Genomic DNA, 18,949 nt, shown 5'->3' with positions numbered 1-18,949 from the left:
AACAGTTGTAGAGACAGTTGTAGAGAACAGTGTGTGTGGTAGGGGTGTGCCATATCGTATCAGACACAATAATATCGCCAACATGTTTGAATATGGTGAATGATATTATACCCTGAAATATCGTGCCATATCACCCACCCCTAAATTATCACATCTGGGTTCCATTTTTTTTTTACTGTTTTTAGCAAAACAGAAAAAAATCACACTGTTCTCATTTCCCATTATAGATCTACTAGAGACAGATTATATCTGTCCAGTATCATTTATTTTACTTTAATCCTGAATATATTGAGATATTTGGAGTGAATTAATACGGTAGTATCATGACATTCTGGATCACTCTGAATTCTAACATTTTTGTATTTTTTAATATCTTAGTTAGGGGTGTGCGATATTATATCGTATGCAATAATGAAATTTAATTTTCATTTTGTTGCAATAGTGTATTCTTATATATTATTTTTTTAATTCAGTGTTTTGTCATGTCGTCGAGAGTATATCGTTATCTCCAAAATACTATGAAATATCGAGATATTATTTAAGGGCCATATCGCCCACCCCTAGTGTGTGGTAATGTGGTAATGTGTTTGTAATGTAATTGATTTATGAATTGAATGCTAGTTCATAAAACAGATTAAATATAATTCCATTATACAGTACATATCAGTCCAAGACCTACATTCTAGACTAATGGGATTCTACTGCAGAGTTATATCTATTAGCAGTAGATTTTTTTTTTTATCTTACATATGTGTGAGTTTTTTTTTTCTGTTAGTTTTAAAGGCTCTCACACAGATTCAGGGAAATACAGGGTTAAGGTTTTGAGTGTGTAGCCTAAAGGATATTAAAGTAAATTTATAGTTGTTGCCTTGGCAACTATAGTCATCGTTGCAGTGCAAAATGCATTTTATGTGCTTCTATAAGTGAAGAATCTGAAATAAGAACTTTCAAGTACTTCGCCACCCTTTCCAGCTTCCTTCCCTGACATTTACATCAAGTCCAGACTACACTTTGGAAATGGAAAAGTGTCAAAGTTATGCATTTTACTCAGAGCAACAGCACAGTTAAAGCCGCAATCACTAAGATAGTTTATTTTACATTGAAAGCACAACCATTCCTGAGTCCTGAGTTGCTTATAGAGTACCAGTCAAAGGTTTAGTACACACCTTTTCATTTAATGTTTATTTAATTTCTTTATTTAATTCATTTTCAACATTGTATATTAATATTAAAGACATAAACAACTATTAAGGGACACTTATGGATTTACGTAGTAAACAGTAAAATAAAGTGTTTGTCCTCAACTTTAATCCCATGATCTAAACCTGATGAACTGAGATGGTGATTTGAGGTAATTTAATTGGGATGAGCTGGAGCTTCACAGCGTGAAGGAAAAGCAGCACCTACAGAAACTCCTTCGTTCGAGACGCTGAGAAAACTATTCCAGGTGACTCTCCCTCATGAAGATATTGAGATTAAAATACCAAGAGTCTGCAGATCTGTTCTGAAAGATAAATGGGCTACAAAACATTACCTAGGCCTAAAATGAGTCATGTTGCTCATTGCTATCTTACACCCCGCCAACAGTTTATTACACATGGACACGCAGCAGTGCACAAACCCATAGCATGTGCGTGCTGGCAGCAATGAAAACTTTTACATCAACAATAAACAGAATGAACGTGTGAGAATGAGTAGTTGCACCCCTGAAATAGCAATCCACCAAAATCAGAGTGCACCTGGCCCTTAAAGGGAATGGCGAGTGACACACTGATTGGTTTATTTCACCTTACGCCTAAAACACAGCCATGAATAATTAAAAATAATTAGTTCATGGCTTTTGCCTGTTTCAAAACTCACAAGGTGTACTTTTCCCGTCGTTATGGGAACTCTAAACTAAGCTGCGCAGTGGTGCATTATTTGACAACTTACCTATAGATTGATTAAATAGGGCCCTTTAACCCTAACCTAAACCAAAATCCCCTAAATTTACAAACTGTCACTTTAAACATACAACAAAAATCTATAATAAAATAAAGGAATTTGTCACACAGGCCAAGCCAGGTACAGAGACTCGCAGATACCAAACACACAATTTATTTATAAAGGGGCTAGGCTTGCAGGGGTCGTTAGGGGCAGGCAGGGTTAGTAACAATAAAGCAGCAAAAGTAAACAATATACCAGAGCGTGATTGGCAAAATCCGGTGGAATAAAAGACAAGACAAAAAAGTAATGTCAAAAATACAAAAAAAAAATGGTCGGCAACAGAAAATAAACAACAAAGAGGGCAAGGCAAGAGAGTAGACAAAAATACAAACTGCATCATAGAAGAGCTAGTTAACTAGATGTAATACTCAGTAATGAACAGAAGAAACAGAGGGGTATTTATACTACACGGACCAGGTGTGCAGAAGCTGGGGGAGCGGGAATGCCGTATTTGTCAAGTGATTAGCAGAGTCAGGAAAGTCCAGTATGAGTGCATGCTAGGAATTGGAATCTTTGTTTTGTGATTCAGAGTCCGGAGCAGTGTCACTGACAGAATTTACACGACAGAGGACTACAAGGTCCTAACAACTAAAAATTTTAGTTTAGATTTTTTTTTTTTATTCAAAACTTGAGAGTAACAACTGGAACCTGGAACTACTGCATGAAAATGTGACAATCACTTTTATGTACATGAATTTATCAAGCAGGCTTCACTTACACTGCAGTATTTATTGTGCTTAGGTTTTCTACATTACTTTATAATGGGCAAACTGGAGGAGAAAAAAAGGCACATCATTTGTAGAGACCTATGAAAGGCCTGTATTGTCATCCGAGGACATAAAACTGAATACAGTAAAGTATCTAGCCTCGCCTTGATCTTGAATACAGCAACATTGTGAAGGAAGCTTTTTAATCGGGGTAAAAAAAATGTGATGTGAATACAAACTGATATCTCACAGTTTCTTTGTGGAATACATCTTAATACATATAGTTAAAAAATGCATAAAAATGTGTAACACAGTAATAATAGGATTTATGATGATGTTCTTTTAACTTTAAAACACACTCGATCAAACTAACTGAGAAAAATTGTACATTAACTAATGGTACTTACAACAGAATGTTTTAACTAATTATTAATTTACACTTGTTAAGACAAAATGTTAACTGATGTCTCAATTCATATTTTTTTAATATTCTTAAGCAACAATGTTAATTATTGCCATAAGTACTGCTATTTGTGACCCTTATTGTAAAGAGTTACAAAAAAAATAAAAGGTAATCTAGATGTGCACCAGGTAGCCCACAAGGACCTTATGAGTAGCCTGCAGGCCTGTTCTAAAAATAGCTTTTTTTGTTGCTTTACTTTTTTTTAAAATCACAGTTGCATTTAAATATATATATATATATATATATATATATATATATATATATATATATATATATATTTTTTTTTTTTTTTAAATGTTATGAAAAAAAAATATATATATAATATAATATGTAATATTATATGTAATACTATATTAAAATATAATATAAAATGTAAATACTTGCATAGATTTATAAAAAAAAGTGTTGCATAATAATATTTGTGCCTTCACATAGATGAATATCTTAATTATTAATAATAACATTAAATTAATTAAAGGTAAATTGAGAAAATTTGTAATTTAACAAGTGTGTATCAAACTGGTAGCCCTTCGCATTAATTGGTACCCAAGAATTAGCTCTCAGGTTCAAAAAGGTTGGTGACCCCTGATCTAGATGAACCAATAGAACCAATGCTATCCCTTTAAGGTAAGTGTAGGTGTCTGTTAGACGATAACAAGCAACACGTAGCAAAACCATTAAAACAAGTACGAGAGATTAAAGAAAGAGACTGATTAAAGAAACTGAGAGTGAAATCCAGTGAAACTATTGAGCTTAAAAAATCCACACCACAGGAGAAACCGTTCAAATAAATGACTCCAAACTGGCTGCTGTATCCAGGGGGAGAGTGGCCTCCTTTCTCTTAACTTGGCAGAACGCATTGATTGAACACCGTGCAAAATGCTCGCCTTTAGTCTCCTCAGCCTTTCAAGTTTTCAACTTCTCCTCCGCTCTCCATTACAACAAAAGATCTGCAGAGAAACTGCAGACTTATGAGAGTTCCAGCGTGAATTCTGCACCAATCCGGGCTGTCGGAGGTGTTACTGTTTGACACAAGCTGCCCTCCAAAGCCTTTTTTAGGACCATCCCTGCAGTGAGGCTCCTGCTTAAGCTCATTACTTTTTTTCCCCGAGTCTGACTGAAATGTATTACCACAAGAGTCCGTCGAGTTAAAGCCGTAGATTTACAATTCACTTATCACATTCTCTCCACTGCTGCCGGAACTCTCCGCGCTCAGAAGGGGTCCCTTGAAATTCAATAAAACTTCACTTAACTTCGAGGAGCGACGGACTGCATATTGGTCCAACTAATGCCTTTAATAGAGTTTGTCAAACAGTCCAGTAAAGCCAAACTCAACTCTGCCTTTTTGAGGAGTTCATCAAAGATTAATGTAGAGTGTAATTGACGTGGGAGTGCGGCATCCTGGGTCTGGACCTCGGTGATGGGAGGCTTTCATTACACATTTATTGCTCTTCTCCCTATCCTCAAGCTTCCAGAGGTCTCCCACATAACCTCGCTCCAGCCATGCATTCAGAAAATTATGACGAGAGATGTGATATGATTACCTTATTCAATTAGGTATGATAGCAGATTTGTCTGATATGCAAACAGTTATGCATGAAAAAAGAGGAGAAAATGAACAGAAATGTGTTTAAAACACTCAAGTCCTTCATATTTGTTGATTATAACATCATATTTAAACCTTAATAGGACAATGAATGCATAGACAATAAGATAGATAAAGTAAAGTAGGTTAGATAATTAGTATGAAAATAGAACAATGTAGTATAATATTTAAACCTTCTAATGAATAGCCACTTACGAATAAATACATTTCTACCTTTTGGGATAAACCAGTTTTTTCCCACATGCATTTTCTTGTCCTTTCATGCATGGACATATACAGGGGTCGGACAATGAAACTGAAACACCTGTCATTTTAGTGTGAGAGGTTTCACGATTAAATTGGAGCAGCCTGGTGGTCAATCTTCATTAACTGCACATTATTGCACCAGTAAGAGCAGAGTGTGAAGGTTCAATTAGCAGGGTAAGAGCACAGTTCTGCTCAAAATACTGCAATGCACACAACATTATGGGAGACATAACAGAGGTCAAAAAAGGAAAAATTGTTGGTGCACATCTTGCTGGAGCATCTGTGACCAAGACAGCAAGTCTTTGTGATGCATCAAGAGCCACGGTATCCAGGGTAATATCAGCAAGAGACCACCAAGAAGGTCCAACCACATCCAACAGGATTAACTGTGGATGCTGTAAGAGGAAGCTGTCTGAAAGGGATGTTTGGGTGTTAACCTGGATTGTATAAAAAAAAAACATAAAACCATGTCTGCTTAAATCACGGCAGAATTCAATGTGCACCTCAACTCTACTGTTTCCACCAGAACTAACCGTCAGGACAATAAATTATTAAGGTCTAAATCCAGGTGTTTCAGTTTCATTGTCCAAACCCTGTAAGTCTAAATATAGTACATTTCGTATTTGAATGTAAACATTTGTCAAAACTTAAAAGTCAAAAAATAAAACGGTTGATAAAATTTGCCTTTAAGCGATGGATAGTTTGTGGTCATGAAGGGATGCACAGGGTCAGCAAAAACAACCAAATCCGTCTGTTCATCATTCAATTGATGATTGACTGCTACTAACAAGTCCAATAGGTGCCAATTACACCACCTCAACCAGCCTGTTCTGTTCACACAAGCCAGACTGAGTCCATGGATTCATGCTTTCGGTGCCAAGTTCTGATTCTACCATCTGTGTGGCTCAGCGGCGATCGTGAATCATCGGATTGAGCTAGACTTCTATATTTATTCATTTATTTAGCGTTCATTTTATGTTTTACGGATTATTTTATGGATTGCATTGCTGCTACTGTACATGTTTGGTTGTAGTTAGGGCTGTTATAACAATTATGTTATCAACATAAAATATATGGACAAAATATATATTCAACTGAAACCTTAACATTGTCCATTGTGTTTACTTAGTGAGGTAACACCAAGTAAAACATTAATGAACCAGAACTTTGCTCAACTTTGATTTAAATTTGTTTTATTGTTACATCCTTGCCCTGTTTTCCCTTTTGTACTCGTGTTTCTCAGTGTATATTTACCCTCTGCATGTGCCCTGTGTATATCCTCCTCCTCCTCTGTTGCTCACCTGTTTATTTGTAGCTCTGCCCCTTAGTCACACGTGCTTCCTGTTTCCCGTTTGTGTCCATCACTATTTATAGTCTGTGTTTTTTGTCTGTCAGTGGTCCTCTGGGTTTCCCGTTCCTTCTCAGTCCTGATCTTTTGAGTTAAGTTTATGTTCATTTTGGTGTTTGTTTTCGTTATTAAATTTCTTACTGATTGCATTTGCATCTGCCTCCTTGTCCTTCCTGCACCCAACCCTGACATTTATATATATTTATGTTCACCTGACATAAGTGAAACAACACACTGAACTCTCTTTCAGCTCAGTTATACTTATGGATCTATGGTCCATTGTAGATGGGCCTCATAAATGCTCTACTAACATTCAACTGCATGTGGCTTAAATGCAACTGAACTCTAAGGTGAAAATAAATGAGTATCTGTTGAACATAACTATACATTCAACTCTAACAATTTAAAGCTATGGTTTAGGTTTAGATTTAAGGTTTTAGATTAGAGTTTGGATTAGGTTTAGGTTTTAGGGTTGATTATTAGTTTATCGGGGTGTGACGAGACACTAATATCACGAGACGAGACGAGACACGATACTGGGTTCACGAGAACGAGACGAGACGAGATTAAAAAATAAAATCGGTCAAAAATGAAAAATGAAATAAAAATAAGAATAAAACTTTTCTAGGTCTTACACAGTGCAAACAATAAGTGCAAACCCCAACCAGTCATATTAAGCCTATGATTTGTGTTTTTTTCTCCTAAATCTCTTGTCATTTAACTATGCATAACCACAGTTAGATAGATAGATAGATAGATAGATAGATAGACAGACAGACAGACAGACAGACAGATAGACAGACAGACAGACAGACAGACAGACAGACAGATACTTTATTCATTCCGAAGGAAATTTAGGCAAAATGCAGCCAGACATACAACTTAAAAGTAGCAGAAGCATCTTCTATGCCAGGGGTATTTAAATAGAATTCAGTATGGTCCAGTTAGAGAAGGTCCGGACCGATTGTTAACTTGTGTTATAATTAAGTGCTATATCACTCTTTAGTCACGACCAGCGCGCTCAGCGTGACTTTAGTTTCTGCCCGTTCTCGTTTTTTCGCCTGTTCTCGGGCTCCCTATCTCCTTATAAAGGCGCTTTTTCACGGCCACGTCCCAATTCAACAGCCGGAGCAGAGGGACTGCGACCCTGACAACACAGGTTCGATCCCGCGTGAGGAGCGGTGTGTTTATTTTATTTTATTTTTTCATTACCGCGTCTGCACAGATCTATTGACTGAAGAGAGCGTTTGGTGATCTTACCCCACACGTGATTGGTCTGTGAGTTTACTGCGCCGCAAAGCGTGTATACAATTAAATCCTTCTCAGTAGGACCCGGACCGCGGTCTGCCTATTAGTGACCTCTGCTCTATGCAAATGCCCGGATTTTCCTCTTCTGCTGAGAGCTGCTCTCTGCTCAGCGACCACACTCACTGTATTGCTACTGTGTTGCCAGACCCCTTTTAAAAAGTCCAGACTAAACTGTTTTTCTTCCCACGAGACAGGTTTAAGCTTGACGAGAAAAATTGTCAATCTCGTGAGATCTCGTGCCACGAGATCTCGTCACACCCCTATTAGTTTAGGTTGGGCTTATGGTGTAGGGTTTGGTTCTATACAGAATAACTTACATTTAACTTAAGACCGATTTATACTTCTTACCGAATCTGCATCATAGCCTACGCATATCCTGCGAAAATGCACTACCCAATGGAGTGCGTTCATACTTCTGCATGCGCATATCAGCAGCTCTGTGCGGGAATGTTTGGGCAGGAATGGGAGGCCTGGTGGACCAATCACAGCTGCGGCTGTCCGCGTTGTGCAATTCGTAGTCACACTGCCAGGGAGCTGCGTGTTCAGCTACGGCATAGGCTAAGGTGTATGGTATGCAGCAATGCATAGGCTATGGCGTAGGATCAACACAGAAGTAGAAATTGGCCCTTAGGGTTAAGTTTCATTTAATGTTAGATAAGCATCTATGAGATGTCTATAATGGACCATCCAAATAAAATGACATCCCATTTGGTTTTGATGCTTGTTTGTTTAACAGTTAAGCACTAAGCTGTGGTGTGGTTGTGGCTTAATATTCATGTATGGACCAGGCAGTGAATAGTATGTTATATACTGTATCTTCATAGTGTTTACATACAGCATGTGTAGGAAACCAAGAGCAGGATTTCAGCTCAGTTTGCTGAGTTTTTCATGCTCTAACACATTTAACAAACCTGGCAATTAACAAGAACAGCAAATCAGGTGTGCTTGAGGATCAAAAGCACAAAACTCTCAACAGGAGTCCAGCCCTGCAGTGCTGGAGTTCCCACTCCTGCTACCCAGCTTCACAAGCACATCAAAAAATAACAATCTAAACTTGCTTTCTACATGATTATAGGTTCATGAAATGATTCATTGTGTATTTGAATCAGATAACTGCAGGCACAGTACCTCGCTAAGCCCGTCATCTCCTCCTCATTCTGCCTCAGTGGGTTTGTTAGAACGGTCTCTCATGCAAGTTACCAGCCATAGTGATGATGAACGAGCGTAGTGCTGGAATATTGACTAAATGCCAAGAGGCTCTCAAATTACATCTCCAGCGAGCCTGAATTTCAGTAAACATCAGTTGTTTATACTTAAATTTGACTCTGCGCGTGTTGGTGGAGAGGCAATCAGCTTATCTGACTAATCCTGAAGGTAAAACAAGGACATATTATTAAACTTCAGCAACACTTGGACAGCACACAGTGCACAAACAACACAAATATGAAATATAGGTACAGTACATCAATCCTTCTTCATAACTGTTTGGCCAGCCCTGTGCTCATTCTGCCAATCAGAGGTTACGGACAGTGTAATTGGAGGAGCACTGCTGTGTTGCGGAGATTAAGATACAGCAGTGGACGCTTGCTTAGGTCTCCTACTGCTTAAACAGTCTCACAGCTCAGCATAGAGCCAGCAATGCCAAGAAGAAGAGCTCACAGTGCTGTCTGTCACTGTTCAGTTGGTCACATCTTTCTCTCTCAAGACATTGGACATCTTCTTAGCAGAGACAGAGAGAAAGAGTTCATCTATAAAATGTACTGTACTTTATTTAAGCACTTTTAATCACGTTTAATTCCTTGACAGTCACTAGCAGTGTTTCCATCCAAATGTTTCTCTAATGGTTTGCACAATTGCAAATTTTAGAGCGATTTAGCTCTGTTTATACTTTAAGCAAACTCTTACAGCATTACAGCCATTCACAGCATCTTTTTTAAGGTTGTCGCTGAGTAAGATGAACAGTGGCCCACCAAATAAGGGCTGCCATCTCTGTGCCACCCTGACAATGACCAAATATACCAGACAGTTCAGGGAGAGCAGTGCAGATATATTTTATAGACAGGCTTTGGTTGCCTAAAGTTTGTTTTAAAAGCTGTGTGTCCAGACTGAACCATCCATAGGGACATTCATTTTCAGTTACTGGCCATTCATGGCAGAATATAAGAGATTGTATATTGAATATAATTGTTTACTGTTGGTTGTGATGGGTAGTACTTTGCAGTGCAGGGTAGCATAATGAGTATAGGGAAGTACAGTAAAGGGTAGTATAGAAAGTGTATGGTAGTATGAGGTAGTAAATGGAGTAAATGGTAGTATAGAGGGCATAGGGTAGAGAACAATAATATAGGGAGTATAGGGTAGTACATGGTTGTGTTATGTGCTGTACTGTAGTATAGGGGATTGTACATAGTACATTGCAGTATAGGGTAGTATAGTCTAGTACAGGGTGTAGATGGTAGTATAGGGTAATATAGGTTAGTGTGGTATGTTTATGTGGTATATGGACGTTTGAGGTTGTATAGAGTAGTACAGGGTAGTAAATTGAGTAAATGGGTAGTATAGGAAGTATTGGTATCCTAGTTTAGGATTGTATAGGGAGTATAGAGTAGTATATGATAATATAGGTAGTATAGGGCATGTAGGGTAATATATAGTAGTATAGTCTATTATAGGGTAGTATAAAGAACATAGGGTAGTATAGTATCTCGGAGTATAGGGCAGTACAGGGTAGCATAGTGTATAGATGGTAGTATAGGGCAATATAGGATAGTGTGGTATTTGTATATGGTATATGGTGGTAAGGGGTAGTATAGGTAAGTAAATGGGTAGTATAGGAAAGCGTGGAATTTGTGATTTATGGTAGTATGGGGTAGTATAGAGTAGTAAAGGGTAGCATATTGAGTAAATAGGTAGTATAGGAATTATAGGATAGTGTGGTAGTTTAGGAATGTATAGGGAGTATAGGGTGGTATTGGGTAGAACAGGATAATATAGGTAGTAAAGGGGCATATAGGGTATTAGTAGTTTAGCTCAGTAGAGGGTAGTATAAGGTGTACAGGGTAGTATAGTGTGGTATATGGGAGTATAGGGTAGAAGAGGGTGTAGAGGATAGTATAGGGTAACATAGGATCAAGTGGTATTTGTATGTGGTATATTTATATGGTATATGGTAGTAAATTGAGTAAATGGGTAGTATAGGAAGTATAGGATAGTGTGGTAGTATAGGGTTGAATAGAGTTGTATAGGTAGTATAGGGTAATATAGGATAGTGCTATGTTTGTATGTGGTGTATGGTACCATGGGGTAGTATAGGGTAGTAAAGGATAGTAAATTGAGTAAATGGGTAGTATAGGAAGTATAGGATAGTGTGGTAGTATAGTGTTGTATAGGGCGTATAGAGTATTATAAGGTAGCACATAATAATTATAGGTAGTATAGGGTATATAGGATATTATAGGGAGTATAGGGTGATACACGATGATATAGTGAGTGTAATATAGAATGTGGTAGAAAAGAGTAGTAAAATGAGTAAAGTGAAGTATAAGGAGTTAATGATAGTATAGGGATTATAGGACAGTATAGGAAGTATGGGATAGTACATAGTAATATACATAATATAGGGAATTAAAGGGATTATATAGGGATGGTATTACATGAACATATAATGAATATAGCGTATTATAGGGAGCACACTTTTTTCATCCTTCAGGAAGTTTTGTGTGACAGCAATGATAAGTACATATATTGATTTTTTTTAAATGTATTTATTTACACTGATAACTTTTAGTTGTGTTCAAACTTATTTCACCATGTTTACCTGCATGTTTTATACAACAGCTTATTCTGCACTCCCACAACACCAGATAAACATACTGAGATTTTAAATAGACTGTACATTATTTGTGTTATTTGCACAGTTGACATGTGTAATTAAGCACTGCTATATGTAGATAATATTAGCTTGTCATATTTGTTTTGAACTGTTGTAATATAAATGGAAGAGAACGTGCACGCCTGAAGTGGAAGTCATTAGCACCAGTTTTCAGGTGATTCTATTGTTTCCTTCTGTTGCACGACCCAAACTGCCAGGCAGCCCTGGCGTTCTGAAACAAGGGCATTGTTTAAAAAACAAGCTCAATCACATTCACTGGCCATTCAAATGCAAATGAGATACCTCAGAAATGACTAAATATCTGCAGGACTCATTTGTGCTATCTCAACGGCTAATAGCTCAGGTGCAAAGAAATAGAATCATTTCTGAAGGGGGAACAAACAGCAGAGCTGAAGGGGGGGATGGGAGTTTAGAACTGAGTGTTTCTGGACAAAATGTGCTGGATAGAACTCATCTTGTTCCACTCGAATCAATTCCACATTTAGTCATGTTTGGTATTCTGTTAATATTAGTCCACTGGACTACAATCCCCAGCATGCACTGCAACGTAATGTGCAGTCTGACATTATTGCGGCTAGCATGTTATGTGTGTTTTGTAGTGCTCTCTGCCAAACTGTAAATACTCCCCTAAAATACAGACATATAGCTAGCTGTTTTAACAAAAACAGACTTTTTATGCTATTTATGAGGTCTGTACTGATGGGATGTGTGCGTACATGTTAGCTGGGTAGCTAAACTAATGTAAAATCGACATGACAAGCTTAATAAATAAAATATATATAAATTCCATTAAGTTCTATTAAGTATTAAGTTCTCTACTGGTGGCACTAATGTGTTAGCTAGTAGAGATAGTTCTGCCAATTTGTGTTGCTTTGTCAGTAAGCTCAGGTTGTATAATGCAGAATATGAAACTAGAATTATCACAAAATACATATAAAAGCATTATTTGGTTATAAGAACCAATAATTAGCACATATTGATTAGCACAACTCAACAGAACACTCTGACTAAGCTAAACTAAGCTAAGCTAGCTAAGATGTGGTTAGAGCTACACAGACCCGATGCTTATTGACTAGTCAGAAACATAATTCAAGATATGTACAACCAAAAGATATCAATGAACACCTATTTTATCAACTTTGTTTCTACTGAAGCAAGATGTCTAATTTTAGCACTCTATCACCATTGTCCCCAAGCTAACATTTTTTTTTAGGTTAGCATGAGAATAGAATGTTTCCGGAGATGTTTCCGGAGTGTTATAGTTAACATTTTTAAAACATTCAACCTATCAATATTTTGGAATTGGAATTTCTTTAACATTTTTAAACATCCTGGTAATGTCACTGCAAAGTCACTTGTGTCAATGTTTTAATCTTTTTGTTTTGGGAATGTTACTTTTAACGTTTATATAACATAAGTATTCTTCTAGCTGTGAAAGTAAAGGGAGAAACGTTTTAATACGGTTGTAAAACAAACCATTATTATTATTATTATTATTAGTTACTTTTTAACCACATTTTTAAGATTGTTAATGGAAAATTATTTTTGTATCTTTACAGGTTAACCTTCCAAGAAAATATTCAAATGTTGATATAATGTTCTGTGTTAGCTGGGACATTTGGCATTGGGCCTGCATCATTTAAATAACAAAGGCAATTCTAAATATACTGTATCTACGCTGATGTGTGTGGTGGTCTCGAAGTGATGTGTGTTCAGGTAAATTTCTTGTGTATTGATATCTTTGGCACCACTGACTGAAATAAACCTAGGCCAATGTCAACAGTCAGATGTTCATTGCTATCTTGGCAGTGAATTGTGGACAGGCATGTGCCCAGAAAGGATTGGTTTATTGCACTATTTGCCCAAAATACACCCTTGATTAATTAAGATAATTAGTACAAGCAGTTTGAGCATTTTGAGCTGAGCAAAGCATAACTTTTTTCCAGTTGTTACAATAGCAAACAAACACTGACACCCCCTAGATCACTAAAATAAACCCCTTTTTTTAGAAACTATTTTTGTGACTTTGGAACAACCTTATACTATACTTATATATACTCTTATATACGTATATACTTATTATTACTATAGTTGGGTGATATTGTAAAAAAAAAAGCCAACAAAGCCAGAAATTTAGCCCCAAATATGACATACTGTCACGGAATGACCCAGGCAGGGTGACGAGGAAAGCGGACACAAGTGCAGGTAAGGGCGATATATATAAATAATTTATTAAATAAATAACAAAGAAACAAGGAAGCGAGGAACAAGTAAACATGTAACAAAGAAACACAAATAACCAATAACAAACGAGCGATGATAAACGTGAAAACAAGGAAATAAACAAGAAGCTAAACTAGACAAGGAGAAACTAAACTAAGCAGGGCAAGGGAGAAAACAATGGAAATAAAAAGGAAACTAGAAATACCAAACGAGAAATAAACAGAGATAAACACAGAGCAAGGACTAAGGCTTAAGAGAAGTGGAGAACACAGAGAGAGACAAAAACAACAGAGGAAGGTGCAAAGACCGACGGAGACAAAGTGGTAGACGAGGGCTATATAAGGAAACAGGAAACACTATAATTAGAAACACCTGGGGCAGGGGCGGAGCTACAAATGAGAAACACATGGAAAAGTACTGAGACACAGGGGCACAGGTCACGTGGGACACACACAGAGACATGAGACAGGGCTAAGACATGACAGAAGCCTCCCCCTAAACGCGCAGCTCCCGAGGCGCGTAAAAACGAACCCCGGGGGCTGGCGGCGGGGAGAGGCCGGGGAAAACAAGAGACGAAACCGGGGACTGAAACGGAGACAGGACAGAGGACAGAGACTGGACGGGAGACTGAACGGGGAACTGAACAGGAGACGGAGACTGGACGGGGAACTGGACAGGAGACGGAGACTGGACGGGGAACGGAGACTGGACAGGGAATTGGACGGTGGACGGAGACAGAACAGGGGACGGAGGCTGGACAGGGAACTGGACGGTGGACGGAGACTGGACAGAAGACGGAGACAGAACAGGACACTGGACAGGGGACGGAGACTGGACAGGGAACTGGACGAAGGGTTGGACAGGTGACGGGACCGAAGACTGGACACTAGACTGGACAGGGGACGGAGACTGGACGGGACCGGACATAGGAACAGGGACGAGAACATCAACAGGGACAGAAACGAACACTGTAACTGGGACGGGAACAGAGACAGAGACAGACACGGGTACAGGGACGTAAACAGAGACAGGGACCAAAACAGGGAGAGACATGGGGACCAGAAACACGGGTGGGTGCCCAGGACTGGCAGATGTCTGAAGGGAAGTCCAAGGAACCAGCCTGGGCACAGTACTGGGGACAAAGTCATGGGACCTCGGTGCCTGCCTGGGTACGTGGGACCTGGGGCCAAACAAAGTTCTGGGAGCAGGAACCGGTGGGGTAGTGACTCTGGCAGCGGGAGCTGGTGCTGGCGGCGCGGCGACTCTGGCAGCGGGAGCTGGTGCTGGCGGCGCGGCGACTCTGGCAGCGGGAGCTGGTGCTGGCGGCGCGGCGACTCTGGCAGCGGGAGCTGGTGCTGGCGGCGCGGCGACTCTGGCAGCGGGAGCTGGTGCTGGCGGCGCGGCGACTCTGGCAGCGGGAGCTGGTGCTGGCACGGAGACTTGGGCAGCTGGCTCTGGCACGGAGACTTGGGCAGCTGGCTCTGGCACGGAGACTTGGGCAGCTGGCTCTGGCACGGAGACTGGAACTGCTGGAGCAGACACTGAGACTGGAACAGCTGGAGCAGACTTGAAGGCTTGAACAGCTGGAGCAGACTTGAAGGCTTGAACAGCTGGAGCAGACTTGAAGGCTTGAACAGCTGGGGCAGACTTGAAGGCTTGAACAGCTGGAGCAGACTTGAAGGCTTGAACAGCTGGAGCAGACTTGAAGGCTTGAACAGCTTCAGCAGAGACGGAGGCTGGAGCAGCTTCTGCAGACACGGAGGCTTCAGCAGCTTCAGCAGACACGGAGACTGGAGCAGAGACTGAGGCTGGAGCAGCTTCTGCAGACACGGAGGCTTCAGCAGCTTCAGCAGACACGGAGGCTTCAGCAGCTTCAGCAGACACGGAGACTGGAGCAGAGACTGAGGCTGGAGCAGCTTCTGCAGAGACGGAGGCTGGAGCAGCTTCTGCAGACACGGCAGGAGTCCGGGGGCGTGGCTCAGCAGCCGAAGACACCTCGGAGATGGGCGTGGCTGCCGAGAGAATTTCGGAGCTGGGTGTGTGCAGATCCAGCGGAGCAGCAGCAGGGCTTGAGACTGCGGTTGAAATAAAAACCCGGACCGGAGCTGCAGCTTCGCCGGCAGAGACTGTAGAAGCAGAAAGCGCGGGGCCGCCGGTAAAGTCCGGCGCGGAGAGAGTTCCAGAGCGCGGCTGATTTGCCGCGGAGATAGTCCCAGAGAGAGGCTGGTTCGCAGCGGCGGAATCCAGCTCTGCAGCCGCCATGAAAACCAGCTCCTCAGCCTGAGGTGCTGGTGCTGCAGCTGTGGGGCTTGAGAGTGCGGTAGCCGTAAAATCCCGGACTGGATTAGTACTCTCTCCAGCTGAGTCAAGCGCGGGGAAAGTCTCTGCTCGCGGCTGGCTCGCTGGGCAGGAGTTCCTGTAGCGCGGCTCGACTGCTACCGCGGAAATCACGGGGCACGGTTCGGCAGCTACCGCGGGGATCTCGGGGCGCGGTTTCACAGCAGTCACGGAGCGTGGCTTAGCCGCTGAAGAGGAGAGTGTCTTGGCCGCGGGAGGAGCTAGCTTTGGAGGCGCTGGGGAAGCTAACGCCTTAGCCACCGGGGAAGCTAGCTCTGGAACCGCCGGTGAGGAGCGCACCTTGGCTGCAGGGGATCGGACGGGAGTCGGAACGGCCTCTGGAGCTGTGCGGCCGAGAGCCGGGTAGAGCACCGCCCCTGGGGGAAACGGTAACGGAGCACGGACTGGTGCAGGGTAGAGCTCCTCTTCGTCCTCGGAGCTACTGGGAGCGCACCCGAGAAAGTCCCACGGATCCCGCTCCTTTAGCCTCGGGTACACGGAGGCACCGAGGCTAACCACACCAGCCCTTAGCGCCCCCCCAAGAAAATCCTCCCCGGAAAAGGGGTCTTCTTCAGGCTGGCGGGACCCCTTAGAACGCCTACCCCGAGGCCTGCGGCGTCCTTGAGGCCTCGAGGTGTCCTGCGCCGGGGTCCCGCAAGGAGCACGGCGAATCGCCATTCTGGTGCCAGTCCACGCAGAACCTGCTGTGTCCATGTTGTGGTCGGTCTTTCTGTCACGGAATGACCCAGGCAGGGTGACGAGGAAAGCGGACACAAGTGCAGGTAAGGGCGATATATATAAATAATTTATTAAATAAATAACAAAGAAACAAGGAAGCGAGGAACAAGTAAACATGTAACAAAGAAACACAAATAACCAATAACAAACGAGCGATGATAAACGTGAAAACAAGGAAATAAACAAGAAGCTAAACTAGACAAGGAGAAACTAAACTAAGCAGGGCAAGGGAGAAAACAATGGAAATAAAAAGGAAACTAGAAATACCAAACGAGAAATAAACAGAGATAAACACAGAGCAAGGACTAAGGCTTAAGAGAAGTGGAGAACACAGAGAGAGACAAAAACAACAGAGGAAGGTGCAAAGACCGACGGAGACAAAGTGGTAGACGAGGGCTATATAAGGAAACAGGAAACACTATAATTAGAAACACCTGGGGCAGGGGCGGAGCTACAAATGAGAAACACATGGAAAAGTACTGAGACACAGGGGCACAGGTCACGTGGGACACACACAGAGACATGAGACAGGGCTAAGACATGACACATACACAACAAAAAAATAAATACATTTGTTTAAACAATGGGCATTCTGGCTTATGTAGCAAAATGCAATTTAAAAAAGAAATTTAGACTCTTCGTGATTTAGTTTGACAGACCTGATCAAGCCGGTTTTGTGAAATTCAAGGCGACTGCAGTCAAGACCAGGACACTGGAGACATATGTCCATCCTCACTCAGTTTGGCTGATCAGCCCATAATTAGCTCCAAATGTTGCTCATTAAGTTGTCTCCCAGCTCTGTGCCAGTAGTCCTCAAATTAATCTCATCTAGGATGAGTAGCTGCATTATGTACATGTCCTTCTACTTCTTCTATGCGGCGTCTTAATACTCAGGGCAATTTCCCCGCTCGCGGATGCTCTGAGACGACGGCTCCAGGTGCTGATGATGGCACGCTGAGCAGGGACTGTGGAGCGCTGCCAGGCTGAGCTCACACCAGCACTGAACTATCAATTTGCTAATGAGGGCCTTTAAGGCATAGATTGGAAGACGCTATTTCTGGATCTCACTTGGCCTCTGCAGAAAAGCCAGTGAGAGGTTCTCTGCCGCTGAAAAGCCCAGGTGACATTAAAAGTTGTTCTTTTCAGCCGTCCTCACACATTTTCTGATATTAATAAATAAATACATTTCCATCGTGGAGTCTTGGCAGCGTGCAATACACTACAGGCTTTTTCAAATATGCAATACACTAAAGATGCCCCACGATGCTAAACAATAACCTTCTGCTTCATGAAAGTCTTGGAGGGAGTTCATCATTTTCTCATTGAATATCCTCCAACAAAACAGGAAAACTCTCTCATGTGAATCCAGCAAGATTTCTCACACACATTTACATCTACAACTACTTCTGACCACATACCAATGAGTGCAGCTATGCAATCATTTACTTCAGTTAACTCTAATAATACTATTCTATTTTCTGGTCAATGCACTCCTATTTTAGGGAATTTAGTATAATTGTAATTAGCATATTTGTCGGGCTATAAGGTGAACTTAAAATTCTTTAATTTTCCCCAAAATCTTATTCATCAATTTTACCAGTCAGGTAGTAAGGAGCGGTAAAGCCACTCTGCATAAGTACAGCATTATACAAGAGTTTCAGCGAAGTTTCTAAAGCACTAAGTAGCATTAGCCGCTAACTTCAGAGCTAGCTCTTTCGCCATTCAGAAGTGAGTACATAGGACTGTCGTCTGCATGTTTACTAAGTTAAAAAAAGCTAAGTGGGACAAACTGCTAGCTGATAGCGACCTTCTTTACTGGAACACTCAGGGTTCCTCTGTGTAGTGTTGTCATGCGGCATTTACTAGCGCTAAATAATGCTAACTGCGGCTAGCGCTGCCGTAAACTGTGGCTAGCGCTGCCGCTAACCACCTGGTTTAAAATATTGGATATTTAAGCTTACTGTAAATAAATGAAAGCACTTTTCTCACCCAAATAATCTAGTTTCAGGAAAGAAATCTGTGTATATTAACAACATGGCCCCACCATTGTTCCTTACTATTGTCACTTAAAATGTGCCTTATAATCCAGCGCACC

Source organism: Astyanax mexicanus, chromosome 15 (genome assembly GCF_023375975.1).
Source record: "Astyanax mexicanus isolate ESR-SI-001 chromosome 15, AstMex3_surface, whole genome shotgun sequence".
NCBI classification, from domain to species: Eukaryota; Metazoa; Chordata; class Actinopteri; order Characiformes; family Acestrorhamphidae; genus Astyanax; species Astyanax mexicanus.
Note: the sequence above shows the minus strand (reverse complement) of the source record.